The sequence below is a fragment of the Paroedura picta genome, chromosome 5, assembly GCF_049243985.1.
Source record: "Paroedura picta isolate Pp20150507F chromosome 5, Ppicta_v3.0, whole genome shotgun sequence".
Taxonomy (NCBI): Eukaryota; Metazoa; Chordata; class Lepidosauria; order Squamata; family Gekkonidae; genus Paroedura; species Paroedura picta.
The window spans coordinates 8,274,922-8,289,139 of NC_135373.1; the positions used below are offsets into that span (position 1 = coordinate 8,274,922).

Genomic DNA, 14,218 nt, shown 5'->3' on the forward strand with positions numbered 1-14,218 from the left:
TGCTTGGCCCTGGAGTAGCCTCCGATGGTGATGGAGTCCGTCTATCTGCTTCTAATATGGGCCTGGGTGGATCGGGCCACAGTTGATCAATCTGTGAAGGAAAGTTTCCACTTGTGGTCAGGAACAGAGTCTTTGGACTACTCCAAACACAAATTCAACCTGTCTGCTCCCAATTCTTCCCCCGGTTTTCAAAGGAACGTAATAATTTCAGAAGATCTACATGTGTGGAATGGGGGATCTTTCGAGGTGTTACCCACATCCACAGGTTGGCTCCTTGGCCCTGGAGTGTCCTCCAATAGTGATGGAAATCTTTTTCCTTCAAATCTGGGCTTGGGTAGACTGGGCCACAGTTGATCAATCTGTGAAAGAAAGTTTCCACTTGTGGTCGGGAATGGAGTCTTTGGAGTCTTGTTCCCTCAGTGTGATTCCTTCAATGACCAGCCTGTAGACCATTTCAGCTGTCTTGCCAGTGGCCGAATTCTGGAACTCTTGGCCCCTGATATGGGTCTCACCCCATGAATATTTAGCATGTTTAAAAATGGAACACAAATAAGGTAACTCCCACTCATTTTGGAATCCCTCCGAGGCCTGTCATGAGACCCCAGGGTTTCCTGAAACCTGGTTGAGAAACCTGCTCTCCTTCAGAGGGAGAGCCATCAAGTGGAGGCAGAAGGGTCTTCGGGGAATGGCCTGTCTATCCCTAGAACTCTCTCATAGAGAGAGGCCCCCTTTCAAGTCTGAGACTAGGAGAAACCACAAAGCCCTTTTCTCCCAACAATCAAGGTAGCATTCATCCCCGGAGGGTGGGGGCGGCAACCTCTGGCTCTCTGGATGTCCATGGAGTGCATGGTAGGGGCTCATGGTAATCGTAGTCCATAGACATGTGGAGAGCCTCAGCTTGGCCACCCCCTGCAGGATGCCGCTGCCTGCCTCTGTGCAGAGCCCCTGGCCTTCCTAGGAAGTCTCCCATCTGGATCCTAATCAGGGCTGTGCTTTAGAGGTCAGATGAGGTCAGGCTAGCCTGCCCCTCCACAACAGAGTCTGGTCACCCTACTAAAAAAAAACATCTTACCCACTCTGACAGCTCCTACCTCTCTAGTCCTAGGTTATAGGGTTTTTTAGGTTAACCGTGGTCTGTATTTCATCCTGAATAAACTATTGCCATGATGAATTTCTAGCCTGACTGCCTTTGACGGTCTAGTCCTTCCTATCCCCAGTCCCTTGAGAGGTCTGATCCTTGATAACGGAGTGACTTCTTTGCAGCAGGAAGACGCTCAGATAACGGGACTCTGAGGCACCAGCCCCTGTTCAGTTGGACATTTCCACACCCGGGAGCTCCTCAAATTCCTTAGGAAACTCTGTTTAATCCAGTGGTTCTCAACCGGCCTAATGCCGCGACCCTTTAATACAGTTCCTCCTGTTGTGGTGAGCCCCAAACATTAAATTATGCAAGGGTTCTTTCACAGAAATTAAATCGAAAGTGACTGATGCCGTGAAGATCCATTGTTCATGATGGTATATAAATTTGGGTTTTTCCCAGGGTTTCTCAGTTCAGTTCTGCCTCTTGCCCCGCCGAGCTGTGCCGCAACCTGGATCTCCTGGAATGGTTGGTGGCCGAGCGTGGGCGACTGCAGGAGGAGTGGCAACAGTGCCAGCCCCTCCCCCCCCCCGGCCAAGTGGCTTGCCCTGCCGCGGCCCCTGTGAAAGGGTTGTTTGACCCACAAAGGGGTCCCTTCCCCCAGGTTGAGAACCACTGGTTTAATCTATCTCCCAACTACCGGTCCCCAACCACGGCCACCTCCCATGGCTTATGGGAAATCAGTGGCCGGATTGGAGGCTTCTGTAGGCTTTGATTCCTGCTTTTGATATCTCTGCGCCCAAAAGGAACTTTGTAGAAGTTACCAATAAATCAGATTCCCTGAGTCTTTCCAGAAGTTGCTGGCCCTCTTTCATCCTCTTTTGACGCTCCAGCTTCTCCATTGTTTGTCGCTCCTGAATCTGAAAGAGTTGTCATGGGTCAGGAATTAGAGCATTCAGATCCTGACTTCTATACACATTTGAAACAGTTTTATCACTTTTTACCAAGGGCCTAAAAACTTCTGAGAAGTAGCCCTCAGGGAAAGTTCTGAAAAGTCTGCTTCCTAGAATGTGTAACACTTCTTCAGTCACCCCACACAAACCACAGAGTGCTCTTTGTTCTTTTACTTTCTTCATGCATAGTTTGCCAGACGCAAGGTGGATCTTGCATGTTCTCTTTCGCCACTGGTGACCCAAGTGCTTCAGTTGCCATTGAGAAGTCTCCATGTTCTGGACCCTGGTTCCCCCCTGACCCCTTCTCCATCCCTTGCCCTGTTTTCTCCCCACTGAAATTGTGTCTCTCTGAAGGCCTAGCTTGGTCATCCTCCCTGGTTCTTGTCATTCTTCAGACTGTCCTGGTCTGTGAATGGGTATTTTCTCTCCCCTGAATGAGTCTAAGCGTGTTTACATGGATACTGAGGCACCAGGAGGTGTAGGTTGTGCTGTTCCGAAATTCAATCTGCTCTACTATTAAAACACAGTGTAAGATAGTGATGTTGTTACAGGGGGAACAGATGGTCGCACTCTTGGTTGTGTTATTCCTTGTTTGGGTTGACCTACACTGGCTTTCCCAAGAGTTTTGCAAGAGCTACCTGTGCCCCTGTTTTCATACATGTGTTTATGTTCCGTGCTGTGCCAAGACTGGCCATCCAACCTGCTTCCCAGGGTTGTGAGGGGGCCCGAAATCAGGCACATGGCTCCATTCTGATTGAAATCAGACCTCCAAAGAAAAGGCAAATACCTGGACGATTCTGGAATCATCACCCTTCTAAACGTTACTGAAAACAAGGTTTGACTACGGGAACAAATTCCATCCCACCCCTGCTGATTTTTCCTCCCGCTTTGAATGGAAAATAATAATTTTAGACGACACACCTCGGCAAACATGATCTTTCTTTCTTCGAAGGCATCTTTCTTGGTTTTCTTCTTTTTAACTTGTGGGATGCCCCAAGGATTCTGCTAATGAGAAAAAGCATGGGCCATTCTAGGGGTGGATTTCCCAAGCATCCCGTCCCAGCAGGAACAGGCCAGGGTGCCCTCAGCCAGGTTGGAACAGGGCTCTGTCTTCTAGCTCAAGATCGTCCTCTCTGTCTGGCAGCTGGGCCCCAGCACCCATGGCAGGCAAACCCCTTTCACCCCTTCCCTGTTGTGGGAAAGTTATGGGAATGTGATTGTAAGCGGCTTTGAGACTCCTTCGGCGAGAGAAAAGTGGCATATAATAACCAACTCTTTTTCTTTTTCTTCTTCTTCTTCTCTTATATCCACATTCCTTACAATCCCCTCTCCCTTTTATTTTGTTTTATTCAGGACAATGTGGCTGTCATGTGACGTTAGTAGGATGCAATACAAATCTAACTCTCTGGTCCCAGGACAAGAGACCTTGCCAGCACAGCTTGTAACTTGCCTGCTTGGGCAGAGACGGAAGGGGCAAACAACTAGTCTCTTTAATTATTTCTTTTTGCAACTGGGAAAGTGCCTGCTATTAATTCTTCCTTCACAGGGTAACTGAGGCTCCAGGCTGTACCGATTGTGCTGCTTTGGATCTCTACGTGTCAGAGACTTGTGTCGTTTGAGTGGCAGCCGATTTTCACTCTCCTGGTTCTATCATTTTGAGTTTGGGATGACACCCGCTGGCTGTCTCCAGACTTTTGGAAGAGCTACCCTTACCACAATGTTCATACACTCTTCTAACTCTTATTTATCCATGTTTCCTATTTTGTCCAGACTAGGCATCCAGTGTGTTTGCCAGGGGTGTTAGTGGGCCCCTGAAATTAGGCACATTTCTGTTTCCTGATCCAAATCAGGCCCCAGAATAAAGACTGGGTGGGATCCTGGCATTTTAGGAATGACCTGCTGTCAAAGTAGAACCAAAAATCTCCTGAGAACAAAAATTGCACCCCGATATTCTGACTCTTCTTCCTTTTTTACAAGAAAACTAATAATAATTTTAGAAGATTTACCTGTCCATAGATGTTGTTCTTTCTTTCATCCCCGGAATATTTTCTTTGTGGTGGAATCCACGGTTTCTGGTGCAGAGAGAAAAAATTCTTGATCACTCCAGGTATGGAACTCGCAAACACAAATTCCCATCATGAACATTTCAAGATGCCCTCAGCCATGTCAGGATATGGCTCTGACTCCTAGCTCAGTATGCCTTTTCTGCCCAGCAGCCATGTTTCCTGTCTTCTCCAGACTAGGTATCCAGTGGGTTTGCCAGGGCTGTCAGCAGGCCCCTGAAATCAGGCACATTTCTGAGTCCTGATCCAAATCAGGCCCCAGAATAACGACTGGCTGGGTGGGATCCTGCCATTTTAGGAATGGCCTGCCGCTGAGGTAGAACCGAAAATGTGGTTCTCCTGAGCACAAAAATTTAACCTCAATGTTGCAGACTCTTCCTCCTTTTTTCCAAGAAAGATATGTTTGCCATGGCTGTCAGAGGGCACCCAAAATCAGGCACATTTCTGAGTCCTGATCCCAATCAGGCCCCAGAATAAAGACTGGGTGGGTGGGATCCTGGCATATCTACTGCCGCAGAAGTAGAACCGAAAATGAGGTTCTCCTGAGCACAAAAATTTAACCCCAATGATGCTGACTTTTCCTCCTGTTTCACAAGAAAGATAATAATAATTTTAGAAGATCTACCTGTCCATAGATGGTGTACTTTCTTTCATCCCCTGCTTTTTTCTTTTCAACCTGTGGTGCAATCCACGGTTTCTGGTGCAGAGAGAAAAAATTCTTGGTCACTCCAGGTATGGAACTCACAAACACCAATTCCCATCATGAACATGTCAAGATGCTCTCGGCCCGTTGAGAATATGAATCTATCTTCTACCTCCATATAGTCTTTTCTGCCCAGCACCCAGCCTCCAGCATTGAAGGAAGACAAACATCTTTCTTGCACCAGATTTCTGGGAACCTTTAACTAGGGAAGGGCAGACCAGCCTACTGGCAGCCAGCCGGAACTGTGTGGTCTGCCTGTATTCTGGATCCTAGCAGTGGTCAGCAGTGGGAGGCCACAGCCAGGAAGGAACAAAGGGTCTCTTCCAAGCAGCCGTTGGCCTTTTAACACCCCCAGCCAGCACCAGGATCAGCACCTCTTGGATCGTGCCTGTTCTGTGAAAGAAGACTGCGACCCAACTAGGGGAGATTATTGGAAGAACCAAACCAGAGAGAAAAGAGAACCTACATACCAGAAGGCAAAGGGCCTGAATCCTAGAATGTGTAATGTGTTGCACGGCATCAATGAAGCTGCCAGTTTGAATGGAACATAATAATTTTATAATACACACCTGGGCAAACCTGGTGTTTCCTCTCTGGAAGACATCTTCCTTGGTCTTCTTTTTTTCAAATTTTGGGGGGCCCCAAGCCTTCTTCTAATGGAAAAAGCATTGGTCGTTTTAGGGGTGGCTTTCCCAAGCATCCCATCCCAGCCGGAACAGGCCAGGGTGCCCTCAGCCAGGTTGGAACAGGGCTCTGTCTTCTAGCTCAATATTGTCCTCTCTGTCTGGCAGCTGACAAACCCCTTTCACGCCCCAGATTTAGTTGGGGGAAACAACTAGTCTCTTTTAAGTATTTCCTTTTACAACTGGGAAAGAGTCTGCTATTAATTCCTAACATGGACTGTTTAATTTCTCCCGTGTTTTTGTGAACTACAACTGAACTCAAGAGGACTGATTAGCTGTTTGAGCAAAGAAGTCTCCTATGGCATAATGTGGATACTATGACACAGTTTACTGATTTGCCACTTATTTACCTTTTCTATATATCTGAATTCTCATGATTCTTGTTCCATTTTGCCTGAGGAAGTGTGCCTGCATATGAGAGCTCAGGCCTGGAATAAATCTTTGTGGATCTTAAAGGTTCTTAGGACTCCATTCTGATGCTCGAGACTAACAGGGAAACTGAGGCTACAGGCTGTGCAGGTGGTGCTGTTTTGAGATTCATTTGTATCTATAAGTGTTGTTCGAATGACAGCAGATTTTCTCTCCCCTGGTTCTCTCCTTCTGAGTTTGGGATGACACCTGCTGGCTCTCTCCAGACTTTTTCTTCTAACTGTAGTTTAACCATGTTTCCTGTTTTGCTCAGACTAGGCATCCAGTGTGTTTGCCACGGCTGTCAGAGTGCACCCAAAATCAGGCACATTTCTGAGTCCTGATCCAAATCAGACCCCAGAATAAAGACTGGCTGGGTGGCATCCTGGCATTTTAGGAGTGACCTCCCGCAGAAGTAGAACCGAAAATGAGGTTCTCCTGAGCACAAAAATTTAACCCCAATGATGCTGGCTCTTCCTCCTGTTTTACAAGAAAGATAATAATAATTTTAGAAGATCTACCTGTCCATAGATGGTGTACTTCCTTTCTACCTGTCCATAGATGGTGTACTTTCTTTCATCCCCTGCTTTTTTCTTTTCAACCTGTGGTGCAATCCACGGTTTCTGGTGCAGAGAAAAAATTCTTGGTCACTCCAGGTATGGAATTCACAAACGACAATTCCCATCATGAACATGTCAAGGTGCCCTCAGCCCGGTGAGAATATGAATCTATCTTCTACCTCCTTATTGTCTTTTCTGCCCAGCAGCCAGACTCCAGCATTGAAGGCAGACAAACATCTTTCCTGCACCAGATTTCTGGGAACCTTTAACTAAGGAAGGGCTGACCAGCCAACTGGCAGCCAGCCGGAACTGTGTGGTCTGCCTGTGTTCTGGATCCTAGCAGTGGTCAGCAGTGGGAGGCCACAGCCAGAGAGGAACAAAGGGTCTCTTCCAAGCAGTCGTTGGCCTTTTAACACCCCCAGCCAGCACCAGGCTCAGCACCTCTTGGACTGTGTATGTTCCTACCCAAGATTGCTACCCAACTAGGGGAGATGATTGGAAGTCCCGAACCAGAGAGGTCAGAGAACCTGCATTGCAGAGGGTAAAGGGCCTGAATCCCAGAATGTATAATGTGTTGCAAGGCACCAGTGGAGCTGCCAGTTTGAATGGAATGTAATTATTATTTAATACACACCTGGATAAACCTGGTGTTTCCTCTTTGGAAGATATCTTCCTCGGTCTTCTTATTTTCACGTTGTGGGATTCCCCAGGTTTTCTGCTAATGAGAAAAACCATTGGACAATTTAGGGGTGGCTTTCCCAAGCTTCCCACCCCAGCAGGAACAGGCCAGGGTGCCCTCAGCCAGGTTGGAACAGGGCTCTGTCTTCTAGCTCAATATTGTCCTCTCTGTCTGGCAGCTGGGCCCCAGCACCCAAGGCAGACAAACCCCTTTCACACCCCAGATTTAGTTGTGGCAAACAACTAGTCTCTTTTAAGTATTTCCTTTTACAACTGGGAAAGAGTCTGCTATTAATTCCTAACATGGACAGTTTAATTTCTCCCTTGTTTTTGTGAACTACAACTGAACTCAAGAGGACTGATTAGCTGTTTGAGCAAAGAATTATCCTATGGCATAAAGTGGATACTCTGACACAGTTTACTGATTTGCCACTTATTTACCTTTTCTATATATCTGAATTCTCATGATTCTTGTTCCATTTGGTCAGAGGAAATGTGCCTGCACATGAAAGCTCACGCCTTGAATAATTCTTTGTGGGTCTTAAAGGTGCTACAGGCCTCAATTCTGCTGTTTGTGACTTACTCGGCTAACTACAAGAATCTATTCTTTGTGGAGGAGAGAGGAAGGGAAGGAGATTGTAAGCGGCTCTGGGACTCCTTCAGGGAGCAAAAAGGAGGGTATAAATACCAACTCTCTTCTTCATTCACAGGAAACTGATGCTCCAGGCTGTGCAGATTGTGCTGCTTTGAGATTCATTTGGATCTATACTAGTCAGAGAGTTGTGTTGTTTGAGCGGCAGCAGATTTTCTCTCCCCTGGTTCTCTCCTTCTGAGTTTGGGATGACACCTGCTGGCTCTCTCCAGACTTTTGGAAGAGCTACGCTTGCCACAATGTTCATACATTCTTCTAACTGGAGTTTATCCATGTTTCCTGTTTTGTCCAGACTAGGCATCCAGTGTGTTTGCCACGGCTGTCAGAGGGCACCCGAAATCAGGCACATTTCTGAGTCCTGATCCCAATCAGGCCCCAGAATAAAGACTGATCTGCCGCAGAAGTAGAACCAAAACTGAGGTTCTCCTGAGCACAAAAATTTAACCCCAATGTTGCTGACTCTTCTTCCTGTTTTGGAAGAAAGATAATAATAATTTTAGAAGCTCTACCTGTCCATAGATGGAGTACTTTCTTTCATCCCCTGCTTTTTTCCTATCAAATTGTGGCGCAATCCACGGTTGCTGGTGCAGAGAGAAAAAATATTGGTCACTCCAGGTATGGAACTCACAAACACCAATTCCCATCATGAACATGTCAAGGTGCCCTCAGCCCGGTGAGAATATGAATCTATCTTCTACCTCCATATAGTCTTTTCTGCCCAGCAGCCATACTCCAGCATTGAAGGAAGACAAACATATTTCCTGCACCAGATTTCTGGGAACCCTTAACTAGGGAAGGGCTAGCCAGCCAGAACTGTGTGGTCTGCCTGTATTTTGGATCCTAGCAGTGGTCAGCAGTGGGAGGCCACAGCCAGAGAGGAACAAAAGGTCTCTTCCAAGCAGCCATTGGCCTTTTAACACCCCCAGCCAGCACCAGGCTCAGCACCTCTTGGATTGTGCCTGATCTGTGAAAGAAGACTGCTTCCCAACTAGGGGAGATGATTGGAAGTCCCGAACCAGAGAGGTCAGAGAACCTGCATTGCAGAGGGAGAAGGGCCTGAATCCCAGAATGTATAATGTGTTGCACGGCATCAATTAAGCTGCCAGTTTAAATGGAACATAATAATTTTATAATACAAACCTGGGCAAACCTGGTGTCTCCTCTTTGGAAGACATCTTCCTCGGTCCTCTTTCTTTCAACTTGTGGGGTGCCCCAAGGCTTCTGCTAATGAGAAAAAGCATTGGCCAATCTTGGGGTGGATTTCCCAAGCATCCCCCCCCCCAACAGGAACAGGCCAGGGTGCCCTCAGCCAGGTTGGAACAGGGCTCTGTCTTCTAGCTCAGGATTGTCCTCTCTGTCTGACAGCTGGGCTCTCAGGGGAGAACGGACAACATACACAGCAGAAGGGAAAGGCCATGAATCCCAGAATGTATAATGCATTGCAAGGCATCAGTGGAGCTGCCAGTTTGAATGGAACGTCATTATTATTTAATACAAACCTGGGCAAACCTGGTGTCTCCTCTTTGGAAGACATCTTCCTCGGTCCTCTTTCTTTCAACTTGTGGGGTGCCCCAAGGCTTCTGCTAATGAGAAAAAGCATTGGCCAATCTTGGGGTGGATTTCCCAAGCATCCCCCCCCCAACAGGAACAGGCCAGGGTGCCCTCAGCCAGGTTGGAACAGGGCTCTGTCTTCTAGCTCAGGATTGTCCTCTCTGTCTGACAGCTGGGCTCTCAGGGGAGAACGGACAACATACACAGCAGAAGGGAAAGGGCATGAATCCCAGAATGTATAATGCGTTGCAAGGCATCAGTGGAGCTGCCAGTTTGAATGGAACATTATTATTTAATACACACCTGGGCAAACCTGGTGTTTCCTCTTTGGAAGACATCTTCCTCGGTCTTCTTATTTTCAAGTTGTGGAAAGCCCCAAGTCTTCTGCTAATGAGAAAAAGCATTGGCCATTTTAGGGCCAAGCATCCCATCCCAGCAGGAACAGGCCAGGGTGCCCTCAGCCAGGTTGGAACAGGGCTCTGTCTGCTAGCTCGGGATTGTCCTCTCTGTCTGACAGCTGGGCTCTCAGGGGAGAACGGAGAACATACACTGCAGAAGGGAAAGGACATGAATCCTAAAATGTATAATGCATTGCAAGGCATCAGTGGAGCTGCCAGTTGATGTACTGGAGGGTGGGCTGGTGGCAAACGTGACTGCCCCAGGAGCCATGTGGGGTGCAAGCTGCACCCAGCATAAAGGAGGGAGGCAGGACATGCAGAGCCTATAACGTGCTATGCACGTGAGTCGTGGTCCCTTTGCCCAGCACGCCGCAGGGCGGCTTCCCTCCTTCCCACCTTATGTGATACATAAGCAGCCCTGAGGCTGTGTCTGAGGTAGATGTTGCATGGCTAATATTTCATCGTAATTTTGGGCTCCACATGGGATGGAGCCTGTTGCTGTGTGACGGGACTCCTTGGGGTTCGGGGCCTCCGTAAGAGACGGCCTATGAACAAGCGTGGCTGGCCCTGCTGGGAGCCAGAGACTCGTTGCCAGCCTGCCATGGGGCAGCCAAATAAGGTGGGGGCCTGCTGGCTTCCCTACATAGGTCACTTCCCATAAGGGAGAATTCAGTAGTAAGAGCCTCTGCTCTCCCGTCTGGGAATGGGGTGTGTCCCCTGGTGCCTCTGGACTCCGTGGGTTTGGTGCAGTCCGATAAGTGCTAGGTCAGGCTCCCACTCCCATGCGGTGCCAACACTCCCATGGGGAGGTAAGAAAGCTGTGGCCTTGTTTATACCCTTGTCATGTCTTATTCCAGCCCCTAATGCTCTCCTGCAAGTCCAAGCTTCTCGCAGTAACCCCACATCAAAGCATGGATTGTGCTTTTATTTTCTTCCCTAGAGAGATTGCCCTCTTCAGATCTTGCTTGCCCTCCTTCCCCAGGGATGTTCCAGATGGTGCCACTGAAGTCTGAGTTTTCTGGTTCCCAATATCCCCCCACCCTAATTATCATTTTAATTATCTATTGTCAGATTTGCATGCAACCCTTCTGGGAGGGCTCAGGGCAGCTTACAACATATCCTGTGAGAAAACAACAATCTAAACATTTTAGACATTTTAAAAGAATCAGTTTTGCATTAAAAAGAAGTAGAACTCTTTAGCTTCTCTCTGCTAGGGAGGGAGGGGACGGAGGGTGCTTTGATGGGAACATTGAGTGGTCATTCTCTTTATATTAATGACGGGAGGCCAACTCCTTGGAGGGATTTATAGGCATCACCCCCAGGCCTCGTGGCCTCTCTCAGTCCCTCTCCCTGTTTTCTGCACATAAAAATGGTGTCTGTCTGGAGGCCTGGCTTTGTCCTTCTCCTGAGCCTTTCTCATTCCCCAGGGGAACTTCTGCTCCTGGTAGGTCAATAGAGGTCTCTTTCTCCTCCTGTGAAGGGGTTTAAATGCATCCACATGGAGACGGAGGCACCAGGAGACACTGATTGTGAGGATTCCAGATTCATTTGGAACACTTAATAATGGCATCCGTTCTCCGTAAAGCACCTTCTTCTGTTCTCTTTCTTTCGGGTTGTGGTACGGCCCAGGAGTTCTGCTACACAGAAAAGAATTCTGGACTCCTTGTACAGAACTCCCAAACACTCCATGCAGTCCTGATCAGGGCCAGATGCCCTCGCCAGGTGAGAACACGGATCTGTCATTTAGTTGGGCACTGTCTACTCTGGCTGGCAGCAGACGCTTTTCCCATGAGGCAGACAGAGGTTTCATTTTATTCATTTCTATCCCTGATCCCTGATTTGCCAGAGACGGCAGTGGACTCTGAAAGCTGCACATACCTCAGTCCTGATTTTGCTGCAGAATACAAGTTTGTGAGTGAGTGTGCGTGAATCTTGGCAATTCAGGAATCATTGCCCAGCTAAATGTCAGTGGAAACAAGGTTCTACTATGCACACAAATCTGACTCTACAACGGCTGATTCTTCCTCCTACTTTTTAGGAAACATCATAATTTGAGAAGACCTACCTGAGCAGAGAGAGCATTCCTCCTTTTTAAAAGGTCTGCCTCTGTTATCCTTCCAGTTTTTGGAATAAACCAAGGGTCCTGGTACAAGGGAAAAAATGGTTGGCCACTCCAGACATGGCACTCCCAACAGCCATACCCAATCAACAACATGTCAAGATCCCTTAACTGGGTGGGAACGTGGATTTCTCATCCAATTCTGTATTGTCAGCTCCACTTCTGCAGCCATTCTTCCACACAGAAGGCTGACGGGGACCTTTCTTAAGCCAGAGGTCTAGAGATTCCCAGCACTGGCCCCAATCCCTTTGTGTGGGAAGCTATGGCTGACCCTGTCCTATAGGACCATCTCTCTGAGTACATCCCAGAAGAGCCTTGTGCTCAGCTAATACTAACAGGCTAGTGGTTCCTTTCCCCAGAGATATTTGGCTGGCCTCAACAAGAGCCAGAGTCTTTTTGTTCCGGTAGTTTTAATCCCTGACAGCAGTAACTGTGGATGGCATCGTCAGAGGTAGGGCACCTCCAGATGGGGACTTTTCTGTTGGAACAGTGAGAAAACATCAGGGACTAAAGCGACCAGGCCACGGCCCCAGAGCCTGGAAAACCCACAACACCCAGCTGACTCTGACCGTGAAAACCTTTGACAATTTCTCTAGTTTATTTCTACAGTATCGCTAACCAATCGCCAACAACTATTGGGGGCTGGGGGAAAACAATTCCTGGCTTTGGGGCATTTGTACATGGCTATTCAAGCAAGTTGTGTCTCTGTTTCAAAAAGAAATTCAGAAATATCACCACTGATTTGAATGCTTTGATTTTTTCTTGCATTCTCTGGCCCTGGGCATGTTTAGTTTGACCTGAGGTAAACTCTTTTGGGCGATTCTGAAAGATTAAACGTGGAATCAATTACAAGAGTGCTCAGATCTTGTCTTTTAGACCTGTTTATAACAGGATTAGAACTGTTTGATTCTGCCCCAGAAAATCCTGAGAAGGGGAAATTTCAGGGGACATTCTGAGACCTTGGTTCCTGGGCATCAGGAGGAAAAGGGCCTTCACAGACTCCAGAGTGTCTAGGGTGGGGTTGACCCATATGAGTGGCTCTGAGCCACTAGGTATGGGGAGAGAACTAAGGGCCTTTTCGCACGGGGATCTTTGTTGCAAATTGTTTGCGGAATGAAAAATTGCCATTTAAAATAGTGGAATTCGTCGTTTTGCATACCTGCCTTTGTAGTGGAATCAGTTGCGTTTTTTAGCGTTTCCCACAGGCTTCCGGTCTCGGCAGAAATCGCTAGAAAGGAAGCGCTATTGCCAAGCTCGTCCCGCCCCTGGCCGTCAAGCAGCCAATGGGCAGCCGTTAGCATGCTCCCAAACAGCCCCTTTCCCTTTAAGAAAGGTTTTTAAAAAAACAAAAACAAAACAGACCCATAGCAACGAATCTAGGTAGATTCGTTGCAACGGAGAGACCCATCCAGCTGCCTAATGTGAGCTGTCGTTTGATTGTATGATCGTTGGCACGCTGCCTCGAGTGATAAAAAAAAAATCCCCCCCCCCTCTCACGGGCCCGATTTTCGGCTGAATTAATGTGTAAAAAATAAAGGGACTTTATTTCAGCAAACGGGCTTTTATGTGGTTTGTGCTTAGTGACTAAAGGTGAAGGACTGAAGCCAGGGAAGCCTCTAAACAGAAAGAGGTTCGCTGGTGCGTTTATCCCCGCTCGCTCGGAGAAAAAAAAATGGCGATCGCTTCGCCGGAAGTTTGGAGGACAGGCTCAGGAGGAGGGACTTTGAAGAACCCGCAACAATGGTAACGCACAGGTCTTTAGCGCTAGTGTTGCAGATTGGTTGCAGGAGTGTATCGCTATCCGGAGGGTGAATCCACTTTTCTGGATTCCCCTGAAAGCGCTACAACGAAGCGCTTTTTGCTGATTGGTTTCAGGAGTGTTGCAGATTGTCTGCGACGTCGTGCGTTAAGGCAAATTAGTAGCGTTTTCAATTAGCAACCATTGTGCTATTTTGAAGCCGTGCGAAATGGCCCTAAGTCTGCAGCAGTCAGTTCCTGAGAAATTGCAACAGGATGTCAGGATGTTCCCCTGAACGGTGAGAAATGCTCTAGGGCTGCATATTGACTGGGATGGAGGCCACTGTTGCATGATGCTTTGCATGGGCCGGGTGTGCCCCCGATATCTATTCATGTATATTTAGGTTTTAATGTCTTCGTCCACCTAAGTCATCCGGCATTCTCTCCTTAATTCTACATATCAATTACTTCTGATTTCCTAAAGTTATATTAGGAAGCACCAGCTGCGTCAGAGATATTTGAAGGGGGGGGGGGCTTGCTTTTAGGTCACACAAGGTCAGCTGCTTGGAGCAATCCAGAGGGCTAGTTTGCTTCTTCATTTTTATTTTTATTTTTGCTGAATGACGCCATTGCTG

General features: G+C 47.7%; 2 long non-coding RNA genes across 2 annotated transcripts; both read right to left on the reverse strand.

Annotated features, from left to right (window-relative positions):
• Positions 1 to 258: 258 nt before the first annotated feature.
• Positions 259 to 4,065, reverse strand: LOC143836999 (uncharacterized). The gene is made up of 4 exons (XR_013230884.1): positions 4,038 to 4,065; positions 2,953 to 3,036; positions 1,903 to 1,998; positions 259 to 359 (listed from the first exon to the last, which is right to left on the reverse strand). It is a non-coding gene; the product is annotated as an uncharacterized LOC143836999 (long non-coding RNA).
• A 5,223-nt stretch (positions 4,066 to 9,288) lies between these two features.
• On the reverse strand, positions 9,289 to 11,875 carry LOC143837001 (uncharacterized). Its single transcript, XR_013230886.1, has 3 exons — positions 11,793 to 11,875; positions 9,633 to 9,716; positions 9,289 to 9,358 (listed from the first exon to the last, which is right to left on the reverse strand). It is a non-coding gene; the product is annotated as an uncharacterized LOC143837001 (long non-coding RNA).
• Positions 11,876 to 14,218: the final 2,343 nt, after the last annotated feature.